Source organism: Talpa occidentalis, unplaced genomic scaffold (assembly GCF_014898055.3).
Source record: "Talpa occidentalis isolate TD23 unplaced genomic scaffold, MPIMG_talOcc4v2.1 talOcc4.4, whole genome shotgun sequence".
Lineage (NCBI taxonomy): Eukaryota > Metazoa > Chordata > Mammalia > Eulipotyphla > Talpidae > Talpa > Talpa occidentalis.
In genome coordinates, this window is record NW_023604295.1 from 75,189,110 (window position 1) to 75,210,889 (window position 21,780).

Sequence of the window (21,780 nt, forward strand, 5' to 3'; positions counted from 1 at the left end):
CTGAGCGGGGGGGGATGGGGAGAACGGACGGAAAACACAAGCTAGGAGAAGAGGAAAATCCAGCTGAGCTAATGGAAGCTCAAAAAAGATTCCAGCCCAAAGATGACAAAATCTTGAAAATTAAGGCAGAACCCACCCACTGAATGCCATTTAGGACCGGGCATGATTAAGGAAGGCCAGGTCAGATCAAAGGGATGTCACTGTCCTCGGTGCCGCTGTGTGGCCGGTGTGGCCGGGCTCACGTGTGATCACAGGCTGGCTGGTAGCTGTTTGATGCTTGTTGAAGTGATTAGAAGGCGAGTTATAGGAACTCACGCGGGTCTGCGAGCTGAGCTAGAAGCTGGATGGTGAGTCTTTAGTTCCCCCTACTGGAAAATATTAGGAAACATTCTTTGAGGTCGTTTGAGGAAGAGCCTTTTGTTTGGTGGGTGCTTTTTGGCATTGCCACTTAATTTAGCGCTTCCTTGCCTATGATGGACGTGATATTGTGTGTTTAGGAAAGAACATGCTTGAAAATCATGGTAATGAAATGGTTTTGCTAAAGAAAAAATATCCACTCTAGTAGAATAACAGTATGCTTAAGTTAAATCTCTTGAATTCTTACAGTAATGATTCTGAGTGAATAATCATTGACTTTATGTGAAAGAGGCTAAGCAAGGCTAAGCAAGTTCACATGTATTCCGCCCTCCCCAAGAGCCAAGGAGAATAAATTAGATAATACTGTGGTTTAGGAAAAGCCCACAGCTCATTGGATTAGCATATCTCTTATCTAACTATAATACTGGAAAAATCATGGATAATTCTTTAAAACTTTATTTTAAACATTTGAACTAGGTTTAAATAAAATCTACCTAATTCCTCTAAATAATGTATCACCCCCAAATCTCAAACTTCCTTACATTCATGCAATAAAAATAGTCTGAGAGGAGTCTTTCTAATAAAATAATGCAGAAATTAACACATCATGAAGATTAAATATTAAGATCAAATAGATATTCAATATTAAGTTAGATCTCTAAAAGGAAGTTATTGAAACAGTTGACTTGGAAGAATTTTATCAGAATTTTGATAGACTAACCATTTATAGTTGCATTTTCCTTAAGTCATATATAAAATCACTTAGAAGCAGAAAAGTTGTGTGTGTGAAGCGAGGGGGTTAGGCTGGAGGAAAATGACCCACCAATTGCTGTTGTCCTATAGGGCAGAAAAATGTTGTCTCATATCTCAAAGAAAGTTGTTCTTTTGTATAATATGAGAATTGACCTCATAAAGAAGAGGGGTTTATTTAAGGGGAACCTCTGGTTGCATTGGCATTTGGTGCCAACTATCATCATTTTACAATCATAATTAATTTGCCTACTAAAGATGACAAAACATGACAGTGATTTCAGCATAGTGCCACATTTTTGCAATGCATTACTTATGGTTTCAGTATATAGTCATTAAAGTCTAAAACAAAGAAATTATGAAGTTCACATTTTCTGCTTTTCTTGCAGATAAATTCATAAATCATGTTTACAAAGAACACTTTGTAAGTGTCTCCTTTGATATGAAACATGACTAAGGAAAACTGATGATTTTATGAGAATCTCATACAAAGTGATGGTTTAAGATTATGACTAAAGCAGGACCCTCCCTGGTGGCACAGGGGTTAAAGTCTCGCACTATCAACCTGTCTGTCATCAACCACTGCGGCTTGAGTCCCATCCCTGGCCAGGGACCTAAGCCACATGTGGTGCAGCAGACCTCTCCCGTCTCCCCTGCTGCTTCCCTCAGCAGTATATTTCAGTAGATCCATCCGTTCTGCTCCTTACTCTGTCTCTGGTGAATCCTCTCACCCCCTGCACCTCTGGCCTGTAACCCAGTTCTCATATGCATAGATAAATGAAATAAATCTTTGAAAGAAAAGGTTATGACCAAAGCACTCATACCAAGTCAGCAACAGGAATAGTAAAGGTGGCAGACAGAAATTTCATGTGGACAATATTACATCTACAAGCAAAAAAGATACCACTTTCTAGAAAATGTGATGATACCTGTTTAGAGAAATGTGTATATTTCAATAAAATTTGACAAATTTTAGGTGAATACTATATAATAAAGACTTCTTTAATTTTAATTAAAAATTAAATCCTGAACATCCTAGAAGTTGGATATGTAATTTTTGCAATGCTTTAACTAAAAAAAAAAAAAATTGTCTAGATATTCATTAATATGAAAAGCCAAAAATGGCTTAGAAAAATAAAGCCCTAACACCAAATCAGAGATTTAATATACAAAATGGCCAATGGTCACTTGGCTTCAGTATCTTTCCAAATATGAATTACTTTTCTTTTCTAAACAAGCAGCTGAGTGGAGAAACGTACATGGAAGTCTAGGCTCCTTTTATGTAAAACTTGGAATGGTATTATTATGTACTCAAAATGTGCCTACCAGATAAATATATATTTTAATACCTCAAAAGAAGACTGTGTGTAAGACACTATAATTTACTCTAATTTCAGTAAGGTGATCAGATGGCCTTCTTTGTGATTACATTTCTGAATTGGCATTCATAGAGAATCAGAAAGTACTAATCTGAAGGCAATCTGTACAATATAGGAAATAAAATATTAAATATTTATTTCCCATGCAAGCTTTCTCAAGGATGTGGTATAAATTGAAACGTCCTAATTCACTGTTTCTACTCCTTCAGATATGCTGTCCTTATAAATGCAAGGTCATATATTAAGGAAAATCAAAGATTTGATCTATACTAATCATTTTAAAATCCTTTACCATGTGGTCAGAATTTTGTGTCAGGGATCTTTTCTAGTTTTTTTTTTAAATATATCATTTAATTCCTATGAGAGTCTTACATGGTTGACCTTATTCCCATTTTACAGATATGAATATGAAAGATTAGCTATCTAACTCAAATTAATAAAAGATGCAATCTTTCTTTGAATCCACATTTTACTACAAAATCTGTGCCAACTGTTAAGCTAGGTTTCCTGGGATTAATTTGAGATATATTACAAATAACAGAAATACTGAACACATTAACAAGTTATTTCAATTGATAACTTAAAAAAAAACTTATAGGGAAATAAAACACAGAATTATGTGATCAGTTTTGTCTCAAAATTGAAGAATCTTTTAAAAGTCAAACATCATCATTTGTTATTTGTTCAGTTTCAATTACTCTATATATTGTAAGATTGTCTTCCCATACTATATGGAAACATCACATTTAGATAATATGTACAGCTTTTTATCTATAAAAGGGCACATGGCAATTAAAATAGAGCATTAGACATCCAGGTCAGAGAGGAATGACTCATTGGCCCCTACATTATTTTTTTGTCAGTACACGCCATGTCATTCTAAAATGATTTGAGAGAGAGCCAAGATTAATTGTATATATTTTTTTCTGAAATATGTTCTGAGTATCTGATTTCAATCAATTAACTTTCAGATATTCACTAATACTTTTCTACACATAATAAGTCTGCCTATCTTAAGTATCTATCTATGATTAGTGCTTTTCATAAATTACATGAAGTTATTAAAATATTTCATTTTCAGAGATCTGGGATTTAATACAGAAATATTTCAAGTAAGTAGAGGGTTTGCCATCAAATATATCACCTGGGTTCAAGAAGGATTTTTGTTTCTTTAGAATTAAAATCAATTTAGATAATCATTTTCAATCTAGATTGAAAAGTTGAGTGATAGCATAGATTCTGAATAAACACAATACCCCTGTCAGTAATGTATAAATTTGAAGCAGAATTTTTCTAAGTATGTAGAATTTCTCTGTGCTATGCACATACCTTAAAAATTGGGATTTTGTAAAATATGAAAATATCTCACATCCATGAGATTTTATCTTCATATGGTAAAATTCTGAGATTGTCCCCACCCCGTCCCCCACTTCCTCCATTTTAGTAATGAATGAAAATTCAACCTCTGCCAAAAGTTAAAAAGAAACTCTTTGGTAGCAAAAGTGATAACCTCTCATCTAGATTAAGAAAATGTTTTTATAAAATAAACAAAATTGACAACCTCATGAAAATATAAATTATCTACAAAATGCAATTGTTATCTAAATGGCCAGTAACCATGACAGGCTAGATTTCCTAAGTGTATGGGTATTTTTTTGCTTGATATTTTACCAGCTCTATTTAAAGTTCTCAAGTTCTTATTTTAGTTTATAGCCTAATTTCAATGATATTAAATAATGCATTTTTTGCTATTTTTACACCACAATAACATGAACCCAAGAAAATCCCTTTGATTCTTTGCCAAATGATTCCAAGTCCATCTGTTCCAATCTGGGCTTCATATAATTGAATTTTAGCAATGCATAACTGTAATCATAATGGGAAGTTGTTTTTTTTTTTAATCTCAAGCAGAATGTTTGTTATTCTTAAAAGAAGGAATTGCTAAAGATTCAGAAGGCTCATTTTAAATATATATACATATATATACAGAGAGAGAGAGAGAGAAGACCCAGGTTTCTACAGTTAACATCTCACCAAGTTGTCTTTTAGGCATATTTCATAATGGAGTCTTCAAATTGGAAAGAATTTGCTTGTTCTACCTTATAATAATATCATGGAATTAATCCAAGGGCACGTGTAATCCAATTGAACTGCCTATGGTCTATCATACAGAAGAACTAATCTGCTTGAGAACAGATTCTGATTTTCTTCCAGTATCAAATTATCTTATTTCTGCCTGATAAAAAAGCTTCTGATTGCCTATGGAGTATTTATGACAGGTATTTATGGCAAATACCTGGTTTTCAATTGCTAGGTACGAGCAGGGAGTCCAGGAAATGATATAATTTTGGTGAAAATAAAAAAGAAAGCTGTGCATATACATTCTCTTCCTTAAGTGATAAAGTGAAATATATGGGAGAAACTATCATGGGCCACAGCTGTAGACAAATCTGCAAATGAAGGAATCATATAATATAAAATACTTTTTTCCAAATATTTCAATTTTTATGAAATGCATCTCTCAAGCAGTTTTGATTAACTCATCTTTTACAAGCAAAAAGTTGTATAGGGGTAGGTGATTTTTGTTCTCTAAGATATTTTTCCTTTTCCATTATATAATAATATTAATGCACAGGGACGAGAAGACAAAATAGTTACGATTGAAAAATGCTGTTTTTTGATAATTGGATCCAAATTATAACCCCCCTATGGTACTGATTTTTTTTTAATTTTAAAATACTTATTTTCAATGACTAGTTCCTGATATTTAGTAGCAATATATGTGCATTGCATCTAATATAAGAAACTCTAACTTAATTTTTAACTTTTAGCAATTCAGAGAAACATTTTACAAAATCTCTTCCTTTCTCATTTTTCTAAGACTACTCATCTCTGTTTGTTTCCTTCAGTGATCTGGCGAACATGAGTGCTTGAAGTACTGATTGGTATAGACAGGGTCAATGAGAGTTTTGTAGTGTGATGAGCATTGAAGTGCCTTTTTTTTTTTAAGCTTTTCTCTATAGATCATTTAAATCCAAGTCATGACTTAACTGTAATTTTTTTCTCCCTTCTCCATTTCCCACCAGTTATTTAAAAGATATCACATCACAAATCTGGAGGAACATTTTTATATGTGTTCTGGTAGTCCATCTCCAGCCTTCTTTCTGCATCATATTTAAACCATCAAAAAGAGATGAAAATGTACTGTATTTTAAAGACTTCCAGACATTCTACAATATTATTAAGTAAGCTATTCACTTGTCATCAGGAAAATTTGAGTGTTCTCTTATTGAAGCAAGCAGCCTTCTGCTTCATGATACCTGTGAGAGCATGGATAATAAAGGAAAGTCTACATGGGGAAAGGAGAGCGCATGCTAGCTAAAAACTGGAGCTCTGATTCAAGTAGATCTGAATTCAGTTCTTGATTCCTCCACTTACAGTATCCTTTTAACAATGCCTGAACTCTAAGACAAAGATAAAGCTGCCTACTCACACAGGCATTTGGAAGCGTCATTTAAAAGACTTGGCATAATGTACAATAAAATTGGTTTCGAATCTGTAGCATTCTTGGAATGTGCTAATGGATCTCCATCATGGTGATAGAGACAATTCTGTTAACCCGGAGTCATTTTCTTTCCTTCTTCCACAAAGAACTTGGTCAAATTTTCCAGCCCCTCTTGTAGTTGTTAGATCATGTGACTTTGAGTTTTGTCACTGGATATGAGGAAAATCCCAAGTGCTGTAACTGCCTGTAAAACGGCACTACTGCTGGTAATGCTGACTCTCCACGGAAACTGCACTAACTGCACTAGGCCTCACCTCTGATATACCACTCATACATCCTTGATGGACTCACTGTTCTGTCATTCATTGGCTAGCCAAATCCTTCATAAAACACTGAGTCCCCAGATGAAATAAAAAATTTCCAAATTGAACATGCAGAACAGACCATTTAACTCTTTTCCAAATGCTTTATTCTATGAATTGATTAATATATGACATAAATGTCATTATGTATTATTATATATTTCTGTACTGGGTTAAGAAGTCTCTCCCAGATTCAGATTGTTCTAGAACCTCAAAATTCAATGGTACTTGGAAATAGTGTCTTTGCAAGTGTGATCAAGTTAAAATGACTTAATACTGGATTTGGATGAGTCGTAATTCAATAACTAGTGCCCTTATTAAGAAGAGAGAAATTTAGATACAGGCAAGAAAACCACAGGGAGAAATTAGCTGTATAAAGACATTAGTAGAGATTGGAGTTAATGCTGCCATCTGCTAAGGAATGACTGGGCCACCAGACTCTGGAAGAAAAGTATTATGAAGTATTCTTTCCTCAGGCTTCATAGGAAGCATCACCCTGCCAACACATTGGTTTTCTAGCCTTTGGGACTGTGAACAAATAAATTTCTGTTGTTTAAAGCCACTGGGTTTGTCGTTCTTTGTTATGAAAGTCCTAGGAAATTGATATAACTATTTAAAAATTTTTAAATGAGAAAATAACTTATAACTTGCAAAAAGTCAAGTGGATAACTTAGTAGAAGCCTTGGAAAATAGCGTTAATATGAATTATAAATTTAATTAAATAAAAAGCATCATATATGTACATACTCATGAAATAGATATGTATATCTAAATACAAAGAAAAATAAGATTAAGAAAAGTCAAAATTTTAAAAGTTTACTTTTAAGAGAACCAGTTTAGAATTTCAGAACTGAATGGTATTTTTAATATCATTTATTATAATCTCATTATATAACTCAAGGATATGAACTAATTAAAATTAATAGATACCTTATTTGTGAATCTGTTAAAACTGGTATTAATTGAACCAGGACAATTTCAAAATTTAGATATTGTCTTTTGTTATTTGTTATTACAACTGCCAATGTTTTCTAATTGAAAATTATTTATATATGTATTAGCACATTTGACATTCTTTGTGTAATGAAAACAGATCAAAATTTAAAAATAACCATACCTTGAAGATATTAGAAGAGACACTAAATAACAATGCCTCTATGAGGAAATATTAAATGAAAGGATCTAGTTCTGTTTTTATTGATGTTCAATACAGAATGTCTCTTGCAAAATGTGGTAAAGGTTACCATGGAACTGGATTTACACAACTGCCTATGGCAGTAAGTAGACTTAACTCTCTTGATATATTTAATGTAGTCTTAGGAAAAAAGTTTAACTCATCTTTTTATAGCTTTTTTTAAATTAAATATTAACATATCCATCTCACCCCTCAGTTATTCATATTCAATTAAAAATATCCATAAACCACTCTCCAAACATAAAATCTCCCCAAATTATTGAACATATGACTATCTTGGCAACTTTATTATTTGTATTTTAGCCCAACAGAAGTCATCCAACCACCATAATTATTAATAAATAGTGATAAATGCAACAAACACACACACACACACACACACACACATGAATATATTGGGCATCTTAAAGCAGCTCAAAAGAATATAATCTCATCAGTCTGTTACTTTCTGTCTAAAGTAGTATCCATAATAAAGAATAAAAATTAGGGCCTCCCTGGTGGCTCAAGGGGTAAAGACCCAGCCTATGAAGCTGTCCACACCCACTGCAGCACGAGTTTGATCCCTGGCCTGGTAGCTACCCACATGGAGCAGCAGACCTCTCCTGACTTGCTCACTGCTCCCCTCAGCAGTGTATTTCAGTCATTCCTCCTGTTCAGTTCCCCACTCTGGCTATGGTGAATCCTGCACCTCTGGCCTGTGCCCCCGTTCCTGTATGCACAAATAAATAAATCTTAAAAAAAAAAGATTCAAATTTATCACAAGTTATGCTCATAGAGATAAGCACACCTGAAATCTAGACCAACATATATATGCTAATCAGTGATCCCTCACACACTACTCAGTGTTATGTGTGGCACCAAAACGTCATGAAAAGAGGAAAGGAGTAATAAATTTTCTTGTAATCACCAAAATAAGGTACAGAGAAGGTTGATAATAAATTTTGAAAGGGAGCAAAACATTCCACAAACTTCAATCCCATGCATGGTAGCATGGAGCCAAAGTTGGAGGAAAAGAAGTCTTACATGCATAAAATCAGGAAAAAGTGATCAGAGATAGATGTCAGATGTTTTTCTAAGGTTTTTGAAGGACTTAAATCAGAAATAGAGAAAAGATTATTTACTAATTTTGAACTACAAAAAATTGAGGTGCTGAGAAATTAGGCAACTTAGACAAGAGTATAAAAATCAAGGAGCGCATTGACATCGGTTCTGATTGACATCGGCATCCATTTCATCCCACAATGCCTTTTTCTGGCTGAAGAGAGGGCAGGCCACGCATTATTTTTTTATTAATGTATTTTATTTTATATAATTCTTACATCATTTTTCATTTTTGCACAATGTGGGCCACACATTTTTTTTTTTTAGATTTATTTATTTATTTATACAAGCACTGGGCACAGTCAGAAGCGCGGGAGGGTGAGAGAATTCACCAGAGCCAGAGCAGGGAACAGAACAGGCAGGCAGACTGATGAAATACACTGCTGAGGGGAGCAGCGGGCGTTCCAGGAGAGGTCCCCCGTCCCACGTGGGACTCCCTCTGGTGGCCGGGGATAGAGCCGGCACTGCACAGGCTGCAGGGCCACACATTTTTAACTTGAGGAAAGCAGTGATCATTAGTGAACTAGGGGATTTCAGGAGTGGTTCCTTATTTATGTGCCTCAATTGTTTATGAAAAAGAGTAAGGGAATGCAGTGGAAGAAGAGGGAAGCAAAGGTGGGAAGACAGAAAAGCAGGAAAGTCAGGAAGGAGAATGGAGCAATTGGTAAGCTGGGTTTCGCTAAAACAATACTACAGAAAGTCAAGTGATTTGCTATTCTTTGGGCTTCTGATTGCACTTCCCAGTTTCAAGTATTCATTTGGTTTCTTTCTACCCACTTCACTTTTGTCTTGCGAGCAAATGTGTTCTCATTAGTTCACACCACAGAATTTTTGAGCCTGCTTAGCTGCAATCTCCTCCCCCACCTAATTCAATATGCTAAGTGGTTCTGAGAGCTGTACTTGACAACGCCCTTTCTAGAATTCTGAGCTTGTCCCTCCCTGATCCTCAGGCGATCTCTCAGTGCCTAACAGACTAGCTGCTGTAGCAGTTCAATAAAGCACCATGCTGACATAAATGGGAGAAAGGTTGTTTTTTACGGTTTCTGTCATATTGTAGGATTGTCCTCCCCAAAAATGTTCAGACAGGCTTTTCTCACAATCTCCAGAGGAGGGTTTTTTTTCTCCTAGGTTTCTCCTTGGCATGTGGAGCTGAGGTCAACAGAGGTTCTGTGGGCCTGGGGTGAAACTGCTACCAAATGCTTCAAGAATGCAGCTTACCCAGATGTAGGGTCATCTCCAGAAATAAACTTTTTATCAGAGAAACTTATCTTAAGGCAGGGCAAACATGTAGAGAGGAGGCTTTGTCTTATGAATTCATTGCCTCCATATCATATGAGCCCTGTTTCTCTCCTTGATGCCCCAGGTTCTTATCCCATCATCCCTTAGCCCAACAGGAGTCAGCCCATCACCATGATCAATAACAGGTAGTGATAAATGCAACACACACACACACACACACACACACACGGAATATAAACCTTTAGTTTGTCCCATTTACTTTAGAATTCCGAATTCTCTAAATGTATATAATTAAATTTTGACACTGATAATTAGTTTGTCCAGTCCAAAAAGAATCCAGAGGGGTGAGGGAATTTCCCCCTGCCCCCGACAAAATGATATTGAATGAGTTAAAACAACTCTGTGTGTCCTGTAGCAATTTCCTATTGACTTTGGTTTTACATGTATTGTGCAATTTGCTTTTGCTTCTATGTAAGCTCTTCAGGATGTCCAATCTAGTAATGTCTGTGTGTGCTTTTGCATGAGCTTTGGAAGGACTAGTCTAGAAATTTAATACTGGCCCCTCTCGTATATGCAATGCCAGCTTCCTGGAGATGTCACTTTCTGAGAGTTTGGGCCATTAGCCTCACAAGGGAATGAACTGCATTAAGGGTTTCAGGGGAAATCCTCTAACCTGTTTCCTTCAGACTGAGACTTCTTTTTGTAATGTGATGTTGTCATCACTATTGTCATCAGAAAGACATATAAGGGGATTATAACGTTATTGTTTGTCGGACTTCTATATTAATTTTCCTTGAAATAGTACTGTCTCAACTGAGGAATAGAATTATATTTTGCCTTCTCTCCAGAAATGCTTTTAAATTAGAATTGATGTTTGAGCTCCCTGACGTTTCACTGCTGATGTAATTTAGCTTTTTATCTGAATGTTTGATAAGCAGCCGTGTAACTCTTTCCTTCTGATTACAAATCCATTAACTCCTCCCCAAAAGCGATTGTTTTATAACAGTATTTCTTATAAGAAAAAGACTAAAATATTTTGTAGTCAAAATTTCTGCACCTATTTGTGGATAGTTTTCAGTGGCATGAGAAGCTACAATGTTTGAAATACAGAACGTGAGGGAGGGAAAAGTGTCATTTGTTCAATTCACTCAACAAATTGTTATTGGTATTATGCTGTTACATGCCATCTATAGGGGGAATGTCTGTCTCAAACTCACATTGTCTTTCTGGATATATTTTCTTCATCTAGAAAATTAGAGAGTTGAATGAGTGGCTCCTAAAGACCAATCCCATTTAGAATGGACATTCCGGGGGGCCTTCCTGGTGGTGCAAGGGGTTAAGATGCAGTACTATGAAGCTACCCTCAGCCACTGCGCTGCAAGTTTGAGTTAGATCCCCAATCCCCGGCCAGGGAGGTGATCCACATGGTGTATCAGACCTCTCCTGACTTGCCTGCAGCTCCCCTAAGCGGTGTATTTCAGTCAGTCTGCCTGTTCTGTTCCTTACTCTGTCTCTGGTGACGCCTTATGCCCCCCACACCTTTGGCCTGTACCCTGTTCTTGTATGCATAAATAAATAAATCTTTAAAAAAATAAAACACACACAAAAAAGAATGTACTTTCTGTAACTAATTCTGCTCATGTAAAGACATTTCCAAAATTTCAGCTCTTGTATGCAATAGCCGGGCCTGACTCCTGTCCATTACACAAAGAAGCATTGCTTCGAGATTCAGTTTCTGTGAAATGCAGTTACTTTGTAAGCTGTGATATGAATTAGTGGTTATTTTGATGGTCTTTTATTGGCACATCTGGTCTAATCTATTATGTTTGTATTTATGTGAAGCCATCAGTGTTAGTTGTTCTTCAGGGCCAAGTGTAGACTTGAAAGTCGTGTTCTGGTTCATCTGTGGTAACTGGTCCATCTGCTACATTACATATGTACAATATACCAGTCTTATTCTAATATGACAAACCTCTATTTTATTTTAATAAGGAGGATATTAGCATCACTGATATAGCATATAATGAATGCTACAGATTTGGATAGCACAAAGGTCAGAATATATCCCTGGGTATTAAATGACCTATAGAGATTCCATATTATAAACCTGTAAGACTAAATAAAATTATACTAGCTTTCATGATTAAAACAAAAAACAGACTTGAAACTAAGCCTATGAGCATATATACTTTGTGAGCATATATACTTTGTGCTTGTGAGCATATATATATACTTTGTGTTGTGTTGTTTTTACTATGATCATTCAGTTTTGACTGCTGGATTGATGGTGAAGATAATTTGGACCACTGGTGGTGGGTACAGTGTGAAAATATACATTTATAGAGGTTTAAACCTAGAACTCCCAAAGATAACAGCAATATGAAAAACTTTATCTCAATAAACATAATTTGAAAAACAAAGAATAAATGGAAACATTGAGATACTCATAGAATTTTGTATGACTGTAGATACTCCTTAGGTTGTTTCCCTATCAGATACCTCTCAAAAGATGAAACTGTGTAAAGCATGGAGCCAAAGGCAGCAACAAGGAAAATGCCTCTCAAGGAGCAGTTCAGAGATTGATGTGAGCATCTTTAGTAAATCCAGGGATTCCTTCATGCTAATCCCCAAAACACCAAGAGTGTAATACTTTCCATTAGCATCCTACCAGCCCGTTCTAAAACCCCTCAACACAAATGATACCACCCAGGAGATTTTTCCTAAGAGAGCTGTAAAGATTCTTCAGGTTGTTTGCATTTCAAAAGAAATTCACTTAAATCATGGATCTTTTGTCCAACCTTATGTCACCCCCTTTTATGTTTGGTTGGGAGTAATTTGTCTATTCTTTCAGAAACTTTTGTTAGCTATCATGTTAACTAAATTTCCAAATCACTGCAGGACATTGCTTTGGTTTTGCCCTTAGCAATAAATTTATATTTGAATTTGTTACACCAAGTGAACTGGAAAGCTTCCACAAATTTAATTACTGATATCACTTGGGACATGTTTGATTATATTTTGTTTTCAAGGCCCCAAATGGTTACAGAACCCTAATAGAAAGAAATAATTTTGGAAGAGTCTTATGAGCTTATGGCACCGTTAAGCAGTTATTAGAAACACTGTAACAAAACAACTAAGGAGTTTGAATATAAATGACATCAATAGACCTAAAAGAGCTAATAACCAAAATTGATAGAAATGATTTATGCATTATAGTAAATTATTTTGTGTTAGAAGTTTATGGCCACTTCCTTTTTACACGACTATCACACATTCTAAAAGGAGGAGTTAGCCAACCCGTCTCCTGCCTTTTAAAGAGGGCACCCTAAATTAATTTACTACCAAAACACAGACCTTCTGTCTTTTTGAAAAAGACCAAGAGAAAACAAAAGAAGAGGAAAAGGTCAAACTAGTGGTCACTTCACTAATGTTTCAATGTCTTCACTTATGGTATTCATATAATTCCAAAAATCTCTTTCCCTTTTGCAATATAACATTAAATCAAATATTCAAAGAGAAATAAAGATTTTTGAAATACTAGCTGACAGTGAAAATGCTCCAAAATGGTGGTATTATAAAGGAAATTTCAAATGTCTTTTCCTCTTTTGCTTCATATTTATTCAAACTACAATCCATAACAGCTGGTATGTGCAGAACATCTAAATCACCAACCCTACATTACTTTTCTCAGTGCAGAGTTCAGTTTCCATCTCTTGGTTATTTTTCTCAGAAATACTTAAAAATAGCTCTTGGTTATATCTTTCATTTCAGCTTTCTTCTAAAAATCTCCAACTCTAGATTTTACTCTCAGTTCACCATTTTCTCTAAATCCTGGATAATAGGATTTGGACTTTTATGTTACTAAAATATAACTTTTCTTTTTGTAGTTGATATCTTCCCCTGTTTTGTTGTTTATTGTTCCTCATCATCAGTGACTCAGCTCCCCTTTTACTGTCTCACTTTACAAAGCTGAACTCAGGACCAGACAAATTTTCACAATGAAACTACGATTCAGAACAATAAGCATTAAAAACTTAAGGTCTTTGGTTCATAGTTTTTTGTTGATTTTGATTTTCACTTTCTTATATTGATTTTCCTGGTCCCTTATTTAAGTTTTCTAGATTCCTGCTATGAGTGAGACCATCCGGTATTTTTCTTTTTCTTTTTGGCTTATTTCGCTGAGCATGATTCTTCCAAAGCCATCCATGTTGCTGGGGGGCGGGAGGGGAGGGATTGGGGTCAGAATGGGGGGTTTGCAATTGTATGGGGGAATATAAAAATAAAATTTATTATTTAAATTAAAAAAAAAAAACTTAAGGTCTTTCCTTTTGTTATCCCTGAGACTCAAACTTATCCACTCTACAGCTTTTGCCATTTGATCACCTCCAAAACATTTCTGAAGTAATAATTTGATTTACTCTGAAATAATAACACAATTCTCTGCCTAACTTAAATGTAGAAGTTTAGCTGGGTGGAAACACACAGAGTCAATATATAAGACAGTAATGTGCAATGTTGAGAACTTATGACAGCTAAGTAAATTCATATTGGTACGTCTGTTCCCTCCACATAGAACTGTCCTTCTGTGAATATACGTGTCATTGTATACATGATATACAGAGATTCTGAATTATTGGTCCTACAGAAAATGTCATATTAAATACCATATTTTGTATAAGTGATAAATTAAGCTGACTACCTATATCTATAAAACACAATGTAGATACTAATTTTTAAAAATACAGATATGTCTTATTCTGTCACTATATACAGTAATTTAAGTATAATCAGAATATTGATTATGACTAGACTATGACTAGATATTATAGACTAATAGACTCCTTGAAATAAGAAAAACGCCAAAGAATGAAAAAACACTAATTTGAAGGGATATATTCACTGCTATGTTTAAAGCCAGACTATTTACAATAGCCAAGTTATGAAACAACCTGAATGTTTAATGACCAATGTATTAATAAGAAGTTGTATATATTCACAGTAAAATACTATTCAGCTAATTAAAAAAAATGAGACATTGCCATTTGTGACTACATGGATGGAAATGGAGGCTGAGTGAAATAAGTCAAAAGGAGAAAGACAAATACTGGACAATTTCACTCATATGTGGGATATGAAGAATCAAAGCAAATCAATGTGCACGATTAAACCAAAATCAACCCTAGAAATCTGAGGTGGAGTGTACGCATTGGAAGTAAAGAGTGGAGAGGCCCACAGGATTATGGTAGAGAGTGATGGGTGTTTTAGTGGTCTGGCAATATACAACTGAAGAGGCATGACTCTAAAACCCCTAAATGAACAGTATTGCAAATCAATAGTACCTCAATAAAATTAAATAAATAGATAGATAGATAAATAAATAAATGACTGAATAAATAAATAAAATGAGAAGCCAGTACTTTGGCATGGGAATTTCAAAAGTATAGGAAAGTTTTTAATTTCTCTGTCTGGTTTTATGTTTGAAAGAATTGTTTTAGAAGAATTTTGGGTTGATAAGTGAGTAATTAGATTTCCTTTCATGCTTGTCACTAAGAGACTGTATCCTTTCAACAAAGTATTTAAATTCCTTGAGATCAAAAAATACTTAAGACTTTGACATACAGAATGTTATTAAAATTATTATACATCACTACATTTCTAAAAATCCAAACATAATATGTCTCAACTATTTTACAGTCTTTTGGAGATGGTTTGACCTTTTACAATTTTGTTTCCTTATCCATGATTTGGTTGACTTTCTAATACTTTCCTAGAGAGAAAATAAAAGTTCTCCGCAAAAATATTAATACTCAAGTCAATCACAAAGGACAAACACTGCATGATTCCAATATATGAGTTTCTTAGAGTTATCAGATCATAAAGAATTGTAGAAAGTAGAATGGTGTTTGCCAGTGTATAAGGGGAGTGAGGAGTGGGGAGTTATTGTTTAATGGGTACAGTTTTAATTTTGAAAATTAAAAAAATCCTGGAACTGGATAATGATAATGGCTGTACAACAATGTGAATTTATCTATCCCATGGACCTATATAATTAAAATGGTGAAAATGACACATTTTATGTTATATCAAAATGGTTTAATTTTATGACATGTTTTACCACAACTGAAATAATTTTTTTTAAACTTATTTATTTACGCATACAAGAATTGGGGTATATACCAGAGATGCCAGGAGTGAGAGGAGTCATCAGAGACAAGGTGGGGAACAGAACAGGCACACTGCTGAGGGGAGCAGCGGGCAAGTCAGGAGAGATCTGCTATGCCAAGTGGGTTGCTCCCTGGCCAGCTGGGGATGGGACTCATGCTGCAGAGGCTTCAGATTGCCTGGTAGTGTGTGCTGCTTAACCCCTTGTGCCACCAGGGAAGCCCCAAGAATTTTAATTGTCATATGTCTTTGCTAAGTAGCTTTTTCTGCTCTTTATTTTGAAAAATACTTAAATGTTTTCATATTTAAATATTCAGTGCAGTTTTTGTACTGAAAAGTACAAAGAAAAGAATTCATTCAATTTATAATCTCACTTCAAGAAATAATCTCAATATTTTGGTTTATCTCCAAATATTTCTTCATAGTTGCAAGCTTATATTAATTTTAATTTTGCTTTTTTTGATTTAATGTTTAAAATTAAAGCTTTCCTATGTTATTAAGCTTATAAAATCAATTATATATGATTTGTGACATTATGTAGCATGAATATCACACATTCAATATTCCCTTATTATTAGACTTTTAGGCTATTTCTAGAATTATTATTTTTTTCTTTTATGAAAAACAGACTTGAAGTGTTTTTCTACAACTTATTTTGCACATTTTTCATTAGAATTTAAGTGTTTGCTTAAATAGATTGACTTACTGACAATACAGAAATAATAGTTTTCAATATGCATTGCAAAAATCTTCCTGAGAAAATCAGAAAGCATTTTAAATTCTCACAAGCCATGCATTAAAATGTCCGTTTCAGTAATGCATATATGTATTTAAAGTTCTCCCTATCTAGATATTTGATAAATTCTTCAGTTCTCAGTTTTACTGCTTTGTTTGTGGTTTTATTTTTACATTTACACTGTAGTCAAGATGCACTTTCTATTTTAGTCTAGAGTGAGGTGTTTATGATTAATTCTTCCTCTTCTCAACTGTTTGAAAACAGCAGGTTCCATTTAGTACTTCTAAAAACATTAAAAATGAAAATGACCTGAATCGATGATTGTGTGCTATACTAAGTATTTTACATACATTAACTTGATGGCAATCCTTTGAATTCTTACTACTCAGTGCCCATTAATATTGTCATTACCAAATCAGCCAGCTAGAAATGGGAGAATTGTGTGGCTCAAATACAAATCTGTGTGAATCTATAATCCAAAGTTTAACTTCAAGAGGTATGGAAGAAACATCATTTTTTTCAGAAAGCAACTAATCTCTTTAGTCTTGTTTTCCCCAGAATTTTTGAAACAAAAGATTTCTTAGCAAAGTTACAAATGCAAATGAAAGAATTCAAAAATCATTAAACTGAGAGTAATAAATAACCAAGATGTGGAGCCAACATAAATGTCTACTGACAGATGACTGGATTTAAAAAAAAAGTGGAACGTATACTCAATGGAATACTACTGAAGTAATTCCAAAAAATGGAATTGTGACTTTTGGGATGAAATAGATAAATCTTGAGGTGATTCTGCTATGTAAAGTAAGTTAGAAAACAATAGACAATTACCAGATGGTCTCAATCATTTGTGGAATACAAATAACCAAAGAGAACAAACCAGCAAAACAAGAGGAATAATTCTTGAATTCTATGAATATGCTGATTACTAGAGGGGATGGGGGAGGGAGGACAGGAGACTAGAGGGGAGGGGACAGGGCAGTGGTAATCACTCTAATGGAGGGTAAGCAAGGCAGCTTTCACCTGGTGATAAGAGGTTATACCCCCCCCCAATTTATGTAGTTATGTAAACTAATGGCCAATCAATGAAACTTACAAAAAAAAAAAAAAAAGGAAAGTGATAAATCTTGAAAACAAAGGGACTGTTTGGGTATTCCTGACTCCTTTTCACCCTATGTGACACTTGGACTTCCTTTTTTAAAAAGGATTTATTTATGCATACAAGAATTGGGGTACAGGTCAGAGATGTGGGGGGTGAGAGGACTCACCAGAGACAGAGTGGGGAACAGAATAGTCAGATTGAATGAAATACACTGCTGAGGGGAGCAGTGGATGAGTCAGGAAAGGTCTACTGCACCATGTGGGTAGCTCCCTGGCCTGCCGGGATGGGGATTGAACTAGTACTACAGAGGCTGCAGACAGCTTCATAGTGCTGTGCTTAACCCCTTGTGCCACCAGGGAGGCCCTGGACTTCCTTTCTTACCTCTTCTTTTAACCTTCTATCTCCATTCCTTTCAAGTTTCATCTGTTCATGAAGAATTTCCTCATGTCTTTTGGTCATAGAAAACCCACCCTCTTTTTCAAGACTTGTTTGTGATAGCACTCATTTGAAATTTATTCTCAGCTGTTTGTGCTTTTAAGATATGAGTTAGATTAGTTTTGGATCACTGATAGTAGCAAGATGTTCTATTTTTGAAGGATGTCCTTGTTGGTTAATCTCCAACATGTCTGAATCAAAGACAGGTGGGACTGTTTTTTCTCAGTAATCCAATCTGATAATCCTCAGGTGACAGGAAATACAGCTGAATCACCTTTATACTGCTGAATCCATTAATTCATATTTTAAAACATGCTTAAATTGAGTTTATACATATTAGTCATAGAATGCATTTAAAATGCTTAATAGGGCCTCCCCTGGTGGCACAGCGGTTGAGCTCTGGGCTGCAAAGCTGCCCGCAGCCTCTGCAGTGCCGGTTCGATCTCCGGGCCACCGGCAAGGGTCCCACATGGCGCGACAGACCTCTCCTGCCATGACCGCTGCTCCCCTCAGCAGTGTACTTCCGTCAGTCTGTCTGTTCTGCTCACCGCTCTGGCTCTGGTGAATTCTCTCACCCTCCCACACTCTGACTATACCCAGTGCTTGTATAAATAAATAAATAAATGTTTATAAAATGCTTAATAGTTTTTCACTTACCATATACATAATGTTCATAAGATTTTTCTAGGATTTGAGAGAGGTTTTCAATATTCTATGAATATAAATTAAAAAACAAAGTGTTGTAAGATGTGCTTTTATGCACATAAGTAGCATAAAATTATTTTTCTAAGGATAAAACAAAATGTAATGATATGTTAAAATTTTTTCAAGTTGTTTCAGCTCAAGTCACTTTTTTTGAGCTATTACAATACAAATGATTGCAAAAGAAAAGCATGTCCCATCAATATCATGTATGTTTTAATGTTGGGTTCTGATACCCATTTCATGTTACCTCTGATAGGTTCAAATATTCTTTTCCTAAGTCAATATTACTTTGCCCAACTATTTATCTTCTGCTTACAGTAGAAAGTTTTCTGTTGTGGTTGTTTTTTGATAACTCAGTTCCTTTTCATTTAAAAGATGAAAGTTCATAAACACAAAACCTCATTATTTTTCCATCTAATGGTTTCTAATATTAGATACAAATTCCAAGGTAACATTCTCACATTTTAATAGACTTCTTTTTTTGTTCTTTGGTCTAATGTGTTTTTTATTTTAGTTCAACATTCTAGACAAAACAAAGATCCCTTAACTTGATAATAACATTAAGTAACATTATTGTGTATATGAGCTACTGCAAATTAAATAAGATTGATAGCTGATGTAGCTGTGGGCTTTAGAGGTAGCTGAAAACTCTCAGACAATCTTTACTACTGATATCTGATTACAATTTTAGTCAGTATTATTATAGTATGTAAAGCTTACCTCATAAATAAATCTGTTTGTTTCCCACTTTCATGTACCTGTGGAACAAAGTTATGCTCTGAACAAACTCACTCAATCATAAATTCAAATTATCTGAGCTTATAGAGCAAGTTGGGGCAAAAGAAAAGAAGAGATTTGAAGATATTTTCATGGCCAAGCCCCTATCTAATACTCCTGGATGTGTGGCCCCAGGCAAAGCTCATCTCAATCTAAACCTCAGGCTTCATATCTAGAGAACAGAGGTGACAGTTCCATTACAGGGTTTTTGTGAGTATTAGAGTTTGTGGTTCAGTCACATGAACTTGTTTGTATAAATTAAAAGTGCATAGATGGTCTGTTTCGTAAACTCAACTTAGTTGCTCTCAAAGGCCCTTGGCAAGGATAGATATTAATGTTACTATTACCAGGGGCTGAACTTACAAAGACAAAAATGATGTGATTTTTGGTGGCTGGGAGTCTTATATGCACATGAAGATAGAAAATTATACTAGTCGCAACCAAGGGTAAAGCAGTTTTTTTTTTTTTTTTTTTTTTTTTACTTTTAAAGAAGAAACTGAGTTATGCAGGGTTCCAACTCATTGTAACACCATGATCTGACAAAGCAAATGAATATAAAGTGTAAAACTCTGTGGTAGAAACAACGTATTATGACAAGGATGATGAGAAACAAAAAAAGAACAAGATTTAGTATCAATAACAGATAGGGTCAAATTATATGTAAAAATGTACAGATATGCTGTGTTCATATGAACACATTAGGTTTCAGTCTCCTGTTTCGCTCAAAAGGGTCTTGTCGGGGGACTTCTTAGAGATGGATAGTTATAAGAATGGAGAAATCCAGGAGGCCCTACTTTTTATTAAGATTTATTTATTTATGCATACAAGAACTGGGGTACAGGCCAGAGGTGTGGGGGGTGAGAGGATTCACCAGGGACAGAGCTGTGAATAGAACAGGCAGATTGACTGAAATACATTGCTGAGGGGAGCAGCGGGTGAGTCAGGAGAGGTCTGCTGCACCATGTGGGTAGATCCCTGGCTTGCTGGGGATGGAACTTGTGCTGCAGAGGCTGCAGACAGCTTCATAGTGCTGTCTTAATCCCTCGCACCACCAAGGAGGCCCAATAGCAGGAACTTTTTAAGCTTTGTATTGGGGTTCGGATAAGAAAAAGGCTGCTAAAAAACTGAAAATTACTGGCCTATATTATTTAGCTCCTTCTAACGCTAAAATCCATTGATTTTTATGATTCTAACCAATATCAACATCGCTAAATGTCATCCTAGAATATAATTTGCATAGAGTTGTTTTAATCATGGTTAGTTATAGGTTAAGTATTTCTTGATCCTTCACTGACCTTTGAGGAGACATTCCAAGGAGACAGAGTGAAAATGGAGTGTTCTCTCAAAATACCAAAGGCAAGGAAAAGATGTAATCACTAATACCACGTTAAATTTCTATGCTTCCCATAAATCCCATACATGTATACAAAGGCCCTTTCATTACAAATTGGTCACACTTTTTAGAAGTGACACCACTAATAAGACCCCTTAAATGATATTAATCATGTTTAAAGAAAAGAGAGTTCGCTTTAGTAAAACATTAGCTAACTCTTGTTAAATTGATTTTGGCCTTCTTGGTTAATTGATTTTAAGCACTATTTCCTTAGAGCTTTTATGATGAGCTACACTGGAGGGAAATGACAGGATTTCTCCTGAAATCCTGATTAGAAATGATGTATTTCTTTTTTTCTTAAATGAATATACACTTTTCTAAGACACTACTTTTAAATTGAACTTTTAATATGAAGACATAATACAATTGAGAAACTAAAAATCTATCTTTAAGGATAAATTCCTTGGAATTCATCAGGTATTTGTGATTATAATCTACGATTTTTGATAACATAAACATGACATATTTACAAATAGAAACATAAATAACAGAGCGAAAGCTTTATTATTCAGCAGCAGTATAAGAAAGCAGGAATACAAAGACTGAATAAAGAAGGCTCTGCTTGCTCATTTAATCTTTTCT